Source organism: Lepidochelys kempii, chromosome 8, assembly GCF_965140285.1.
Source record: "Lepidochelys kempii isolate rLepKem1 chromosome 8, rLepKem1.hap1, whole genome shotgun sequence".
Classification (NCBI taxonomy): Eukaryota; Metazoa; Chordata; order Testudines; family Cheloniidae; genus Lepidochelys; species Lepidochelys kempii.
Window position 1 is genome coordinate 11,406,502 of NC_136387.1, and position 8,358 is coordinate 11,414,859.

An 8,358-nucleotide genomic window follows, 5' to 3' on the forward strand; every position below is an offset into this window, starting at 1 on the left:
GAACCTGTGAACGTGGCAGGTAAACAAACCGGCCCAGCCCGCCAGGGGCTTTCCCTGAACAAGCAGTGGACCACAGTTAAGAACCACTGCTCTATCATATCGCCCCTTAGTCTCCTCTTTTCCAAGCTGAAAAGTTCTAGCCTCTTTAGTCTCTCCTCATATGGGACCCGTTCCAAACCCCTAATCGTTTTAGTTACCCTTTTCTGAACCTTTTCTAATGCCAGTATATCTTTTTTGAGATGAGGGGACCCCCTCTGTATGCAGTATTCAAGATGTGGGCATACCATGGATTTATACAAGGGCAATAAGATTAATGATTCGTAACATCCTGTTTACTTTTTTGACTGCTGCTGCACACTGCATGGACGTCTTCAGAGAACTATCCACGATGACTCCAAGATCTTTTGCCTGATTAGCTGTAGCTAAATTAGCCTCCCATCATATTGTATGTAGAGTTGGGGCTATTTTTTCCAATGTGCATAACTTTACATATATCCACATTAAATTTCATTTGCCATTTTGTTGCCCAGTCACTTAGTTTTGTGAGATCTTTTTGAAGTTCTTCACAGTCTGCTTTGGTCTTAACTATCTTGAGCAGTTTAGTATCATCTGCAAACTTTGCCACCTCACTGTTTACCCCTTTCTCCAGATCATTTATGAATAAGTTGAATAGGATTGGTCCTAGGACTGACCCTTGGGGAACACCACTAGTTACTCCTCTTCCTTGTGAAAATTTACCATTTATTCTTACCCTTTGTTCCCTGCCTTTTAACCAGTTCTCAGTCCCTGCAAGGATCTTCCCTCTTATCCCATGACAACTTAATTTACATAAGAGCCTTTGGTGAGGGACCTTGTCAAAGGCTTTCTGGAAATCTAAGTACACTATGTCCACTGGATCCCCCTTGTCCACATGTTTGTTGACCTCCTCAAAGAACTCAAATAGATTAGTAAGACATGATCTCCCTTTACAGAAACCATGTTGACTTTTGCGCAACAATTTATGTTCTGCTATGTGACTGACAATTTTATTCTTTACTATTGTTTCAACTAATTTGTCCGGTACAGATGTTAGACTTACCGGTCTGTAATTGCCAGGATCACCTCTAGAGCCCTTCTTAAATATTGGTGTTACATTAGCTATCTTCCAGTCATTGGATACAGTAGCTGATTTAAAGTACAGGTTACAAACCATAGTTAATTGTTCCGCAATTTCACATTTGAGTTCTTTCAGCCTGAGGTTTACAAATTACACAGGAGAGAAATTTAGCTCTACTTACCTGATCACTTTTAAAATAGACTATTTGTGAGAGTAACATATAGGAAGGTGTTTACACCAATCTTGATGGTCTAGGTGGATTCTGTTAATACACAAATAACAATGAAAATACAGGCGTGTGTTAGTGAACAAGACTGCAGTGTGGGCACTAAGAGAATACTTGATCAACATCCTGCATAGATTTCAGCAGTTAACAGCTGGTCTGTTCTTGCATGAGGAAAACAAGTGTTTCTCTATGTTTATATTTATTCATGAACAGTCTGTGTTCATTACCCACTGCAACCATACACTTCTACTAGTGCCCATGGATTTCCTGGCATTTGCATATGACAGTAATTAGCTGACCATAACATTTTGCCGTATCTTAATATAGTTGTAGACATATACAAAGTCTTTAACTGTGGGATAATTAACTTTATGTACATTTATTATATGTTGCCAGATTTATTTTTTTGTATGTACAGGATGGCTTTTACTTTTGTTTTGACCTGTAAAGGTATTATGTCAGCATTGGTGTAAGTGTAAGAATTGGTTATGTTCCATGATTTTCAAACGTGAAACTTTTTTTCTAGAGGAAATCCTCATTTGATTAGAATCCAACTGCTTGAAGTACATCTGTGAACTAAGGAAATGTAGTAAAGAGCTAACAAGAAAAAATTGAAGTAAATATGCATTATACTATTTTCATTTAATCTTCAAGTTATTATATAATATAAAAAATAAGAAATCAGTTTATTACAGAAAATCACAAATATATTCTTATCTATAAAGTACTTGACCGCATTATAATCAACACTTCAAGAAAGAGAGAGAGAGAGAGAGAGAACAAAACCATGGTTCAGTATCTGTTCTTTGTTGTACAAAAAAAAATTACATGCACAATTTCTCTTTAAATAAACTGTTATTAAAAATACCAGACACGTTTGGCATTACTGTTACTCTCTGCAGACAAGAATACAAGGTAGATAGTAAACAGAGATGAATGGAGATTTATAACTGTTGGCATCCAAATCTACCAGTCATATGCTTATCCTTGGTGCACTGCCATTAACTATTGGAATACTATAAGGAATAGGTCTGATTACACTTAAGTGATATTCAGATTGTCCTGTCTTTTGTTACTCTTTCTTTGTAGAGAAGCAAGTACATGGTTTTCTCTACTGAGGTTGCAACAACTTACATATGTGCTTAACTTTACACACTGAGAGAAATCCTGTTGTCTTTAAAAAGTTAGGCAAATTTGTGTTTGCAGGATGAGAATATATGTTTTGTAAAATGCTGTATATTAAGAATATTAAATATATTAAGAATAATAGGAGTCAGATATGCAGGTAGGGGAAGGGACAGGACTTTTTCAAACTCTAGCCACAATTCAAGTTCCACCAACTCTTGATGGAAATGTCATTCAAAATAGATCATGTAGGTGTTCATAGTATGATCATCCTCCTTCTTTGTGTGTTTTGATCAGCTTTGACATTGACACGATTATCATTAGGCTTCAAAGTAACTATCCCCTCCCCCTCCACCCAGAGATTAATAGAAACAGTTCACGCCTTTCCTAGCTATTACTTCATGATGCCTGCACTGCAGACTCTGGCAGGTAACCAATACATTCATTTTCATTTGGTTCAAATTGTGAAGATTAGTTTTATTTTTGCAACTGTAAAAGCTAGAGATGAACACATTAAGATGTTCACTAATTTTTGGGTGCCTCCATTTTTGGGGGGCCAATCTGAGACATTTTTTGCTTGACTTTCAGAGGCTGTGTAGACCAGCAGTTTAGTTACCTGAAAGCTAGGTAAGAGAATAGAAAGATGAAAGGAGAAAGGGAGGAATGGACGAAGAGATGGAAAAAAGAGAATAGAAGGGAGGAAAATTGAGGTATAGATTTCTGGTGAGAGTATTGGTATAGATTCATATTGATGAATATTCCTCCAGAGAAAGTGGAAGAATTTAAATTACAGTATAGAACTTTTCCTATGGAGTCTAAGCTAAGCTGCCAGATTTGTACCCAGACCTAAAGGAATCATTCTGAAAGAGGCACCATGATTTGGCAAGATCATTTTCTGAAGCATCTGTAACTTCATTTGCATTGGCTGCTTTAAAAAAAAAAGTTTTTAAACAGAACCTAGAAAAATTGTCACAATACATATTGATACAAAATGAAAAAAACTAAGCAGATTCTTATGGTATTCCAAAATATGGCAAGCACTTTTAGCGACAACCACAATATTACAGTTTATTAGTTATTTATTAGAGTTTATTTAATATCAAACATGTTGCTCATGAAGACAACAGCTGTAATTGGCACCCACTGAACCAGCTTGATATATGATATCTTGCCCTGGAATGGCAGGATTTTGCTTTAATAAAAGCTTCTGGCATCCTTTCTGGGTAGGTGCTGCTGTCTTCATTGAACTGATTTTCTGGCATATTTTCATGAGCCTCATGGTCTTCAGTACTTCTTTCACAATGCTTGGAATTCAGCTTAATGGTATCAGAAGAAGCACAGTTTTGCATCCCTGCTATAATATTTGCAACCACTCTAGTTTTCAGAAGATATTCACTGACTAGCAAAATTTATTGTAAAACTAACTTTTTCTGAAATTATGCTCTCTCTCAAAAAATTCCTTTAAACCAACCATTAACAAGTAGGGCAGCAAATAATACAACAGTCCAGTGGTTCTTCTTTCCTTTCCTCAATTTGTTTCTGATCATACTCCATTTCTTCTCTCCTTTGTGTTTTTATAATCCACTTTAGCAGAATTTTGAAATTGTTTAAATTAGAATTTAGAAATGCAATTACAGCAGTTTCTCTTCCAAAGGTCTTCCCTTATTGGCCCTGAACACATTGTCAAAGAGCAGCTAAACTATGGATTCTGCTAGGTGGCCTTGATGCTTTTTGATTCAAGAGAGAGTGGTGAAGGCGTGGGCAAGAATACTCATGTCCCTGATTTCACAATCTCCTCAGTCATTTTTATGCATTCACCTAACTAAACGTAATTAATTTGTGATTTATAATTCCATGTGATTTATTGTGCTTTGTTCAGATAATTCATCAAAGCCTAAAAGATGATGTAGCCTCCTACATCCCTCCTCTCACTAGCCTGTGTCCCGGAGCATTCTCATGAAGGTGGGCTGCTAGGAGGAGTAGCATTTCCAGTCTATCCTTGGGATATTTTTTGTCTGCAAACAACTTTAGGCTGAGATTTTCAAAGTCATCTATGGGGGTTAAATGCACAATGTTATCAGAACAACACAACTTAAATCATCGAGGTGTCTGAAAATTTCAGCCCAGTCTCGACTGGGGGATCCATCGGAACCCTGTTGACAGAGACTGCAGGGAAGACGTGCTGAACAAATGTATCCCTGGTACTTGGTGACCTTTGTTAGAGGAAAAGTTATGGGTGCCTAGCATGAGAGCTATCCCCTGGTGCACACTCTTCCACCAAAGTCTTCAGTAAAGTCTGGACCAACAGAAGCTGATCCAGACCCTGAGTGAATTTGGCTTTCGGCCTGTGTATGCTGTTTTCATAAAAATATAGATCTGAAGTACACCAAACATGCAGTCTTAGCAATGTCCTGCTAAATTCTAATACCAATAAGCTTTCATGCTACATCAATAAATGTAGCTATTAATTATCATAATCATTAAATGTTTATATTAGGTCAGTGACCAGAGGCTCCAGTCAGAACTAGGGCTCCATTGTGCTGACCAAAATCTAAGTCCCTGTCATGAAGAGCTATATTGTAAGTATTTCACAAATACTACTGTAAATGCAATGACCAATTTTGTGTTGTCATTCTTTTCTTTACAGCAAAATAGTGAAGCTATTGTATGATTAGACAGTGCAGCTCTAATGGCTTGGAATTACCAAGGAGACTGAATGACAGTAATACCCTGGAAATGACAATAATAGCCTGGAAGTAGGTTAGCATGTCATGTTTGGTGGAGGCTTGCTAGCAACTCCACTAGGCAACAGCTGTTTTCAAGGGCATGTGACAAGAAGAAACCTGCTTTAGTAAACATGTAAGTTTCCAGATTTGTTTGTTTTTTTTAAAAAAAACATTTAAAAAAATAGCTGTAAACTGTCATTTAAATTTTTAACAGCTATTTTTTAAAAATGTCTTCCTTAATAGTTAAGAAAGAGCAGGGAGGAGGTTTGAGATGTTCAGATATTTTTAAATGCTATAGTCAGGCTTGTAAAAATGTATTAACATCTTCTAAAATTACTGACTCCATAAACAAACAGTAAGCATGATTTACTAAGCAAGTCATCTGAACTGTGGTACAACCATACAAACCATTCTTTCCCCCTTATTTGGTCTGTGAGTTCAATAGGTGGTATATTTCAAAATCATTTATTTATTATGTCAGACACTGAAAACATGCCTTCCAGAAAAATCTAATAATAGGTGCAGGTCAATAGCATTCACTGAATTGCAAAACAAAAAAAGACAAAGGACTGGTCACTCAGTGAAATATTAACACTGGCTGCAACTTTCTCTGTAAACAAGCAGCTCGAAGAAACATTTTAGCAGCTTTTAGTTTTTCTGAACACATATACATCTGATTTTTCCAAAGTAACCCCCTTGTTTCCTTTTCTATTAAAGAATACTAAAATATTCATCTGGCAAGTCATGGTACTTTAGTGGCAACACTGCTGGGAATCCTAGGGTACATAAGGCTCCTGAAACAGAAAGTTTATTTTTCTGTATTGCACCATCAGACTCTTAATGTTTAACAAATGATGTGCAGTAAAAGTGCCAAAACACTAACACATGGTGACACGAGGTTAAATGTAGGCTAAAAGTTGATGAGATTACTTGAATAGAAAAGATTATGACTGTCATTTTGAAAGAATGCTTGTCTCTAAGTTCAAAAGTGAAAAATATTAAGAAAATCAGATGTGGAATGTAGTTGAGATTTTCTATTTCTCTGTTATCCTGTATGCTGGGTATTAAATCTCTTAAGATCAGTGTATTTTAGTCTCTAAAAGAAAAGTAGGAGCCATCCTTCGTAATAATTCTGATTAATCTCTCTGCACATTAATTTTTAAATTGAGCTGTAGCTCACGAAAGCTTATGCTCAAATAAATTTGTTAGTCTCTAAGGTGCCACAAGTACTCCTTTTCTTTTTGCAGCTTCTGACAGGTTACTCTGCCCACTAATTATCCACAAGGTATGGGCTACTTGCTATTAAGACTAAATATGTTCTAATGATCATAGATATCAAAGTTGCCAGCAAGCTTAGAAGTTTTCTGCTGTGAAAAAAAATTGTCAAATATATAGTTGTCACTTTTGAAAAACAATTATATTCTCCAAATCAGAATATTTATCACACACACACGTCATGGATGACTTAGAAGTGACAAGTTACATACAGATGGCTCACACATACTTGAATTCTGATTAATACCTTTAAATAGGGGGAATACATAATATATACTTAGCTCCTGTGTCATCCCTAATATATTTACAACTATAATTAGCACCTTTAACTAATGGATGTCACTGCCACAAGAAAACACAAAAACATCAGGGCATGTATGGCAAAATCCTCCCCTGCGGATTAGTCCTGTGTAGAGAAGAAACTCATGAGGCCAGATCTTGCCTCTATTAATTCTTCTTTGCACAATTCCATATACACAAAGCTGATTTAAAGATGGCCTAGGTGGCCATCTGAGGATTGTATTTAAATAGGAACAACTCCTTGTGAGTTACTGCAGCCTGGAGTAATGTAGGTTATCTAGTTCATGCTGGGGATTGAACTCTGGCCCTCAGCAGCTCCAGAGATTTAGTGGGTAATAAAGATGGCCCACAGCTTGGTCAGACCCAAATATCAGTCCCTCAAAAGAAGGAATTTGAACGAGTGTTTTCATTAGTTTCCTGCTTTACTAACATCTGCTAAACATTATCAGATTTATCTTCCAATTAACTGGATTATGGAGAATCTTCTCAGAAATGTGTGTTACATTTCACCTAGTCCATGGGGAGAAACTACAGACCTGCCTCAAAACTTTATTTTGATAAATCCTTAACCAAAGCCATTTATCTAGCACAGTAACTCCATTTTGGACATCTGTAAAGTCACAGAATGAACAAAATTGAAAAGCCATAATCTTAGAAAATTTGAGAAATGGGAGATGCCAAAATCTTGGTTCATTTGAAACTACACTTGAGTCTGCTAGATTTTACAGTTTATCAGCACATCACCATAATGTTGTGGAATTAGTTTATTACCATGAATCTAACTCTTTTCTAGTCAAGCTCCACAAGCCTAGGCTAGATGTTTTCTAATTTGGGAAAGCTTAGTTTTTTGTTGTGATCTATTCTTCAAATCTTGCAGAAAGAGAGCCATATGTTAGGAAGGTTTCAGAGTAGCAGCCGTGTTAGTCTGTATTTGCAAAAAGAAAAGGAGTACTTGTGGCACCTTAGGACTAACCAATTTATTTGAGCATAAGCTTTCGTGAACTACAGCTCACTTCATCAGAAGGATCACCTTTCTAGGAGCAGATTTACACTGATGTTTGCAAACCAAACTTTATCTTCTAATTTTGCAGAGGAACCTGAATGCAGAATAATTTCTGTTCTGAACGGTCTTCAGCCTTGCTTTTTAATGCTACCCTCTCCTGTTCTCATTTGTCTTTTTTTTTTTTTTTGTACTAAATCTGCCCATTTATTTCTTTGTTCTCAGGATCTGAGCAACTTGTTGCTTAGGTGGATCCAATATCAATGCCTCTTTCTTGCTATCTTGTTGCATAAATTTCTGATCTTTCTTGGGTGGGTATACACATTAAACCTGCCACACTGGTAGGTTAATAGATAAATGACCCAGATATACCCAAAGCATTTGGTTCTGTTGTATATTTTCAGATGCAAATGTTTTTGAGCAGCTCTGAATTTTTCACAATACATCTTCCTATTCTTATTTTCTTAATGGGGAGAGAGAGGAGGGGAAAGCAAAACACACTGTAGGCCAGTTTCATTCCTTGCGCAAGTCCATTGACAGCAGAAGGATTGTGTAATATGCATGTTATCTTGTGTAACGTTGCAGCAGGCAACAAGCAATGGAAAGTTGT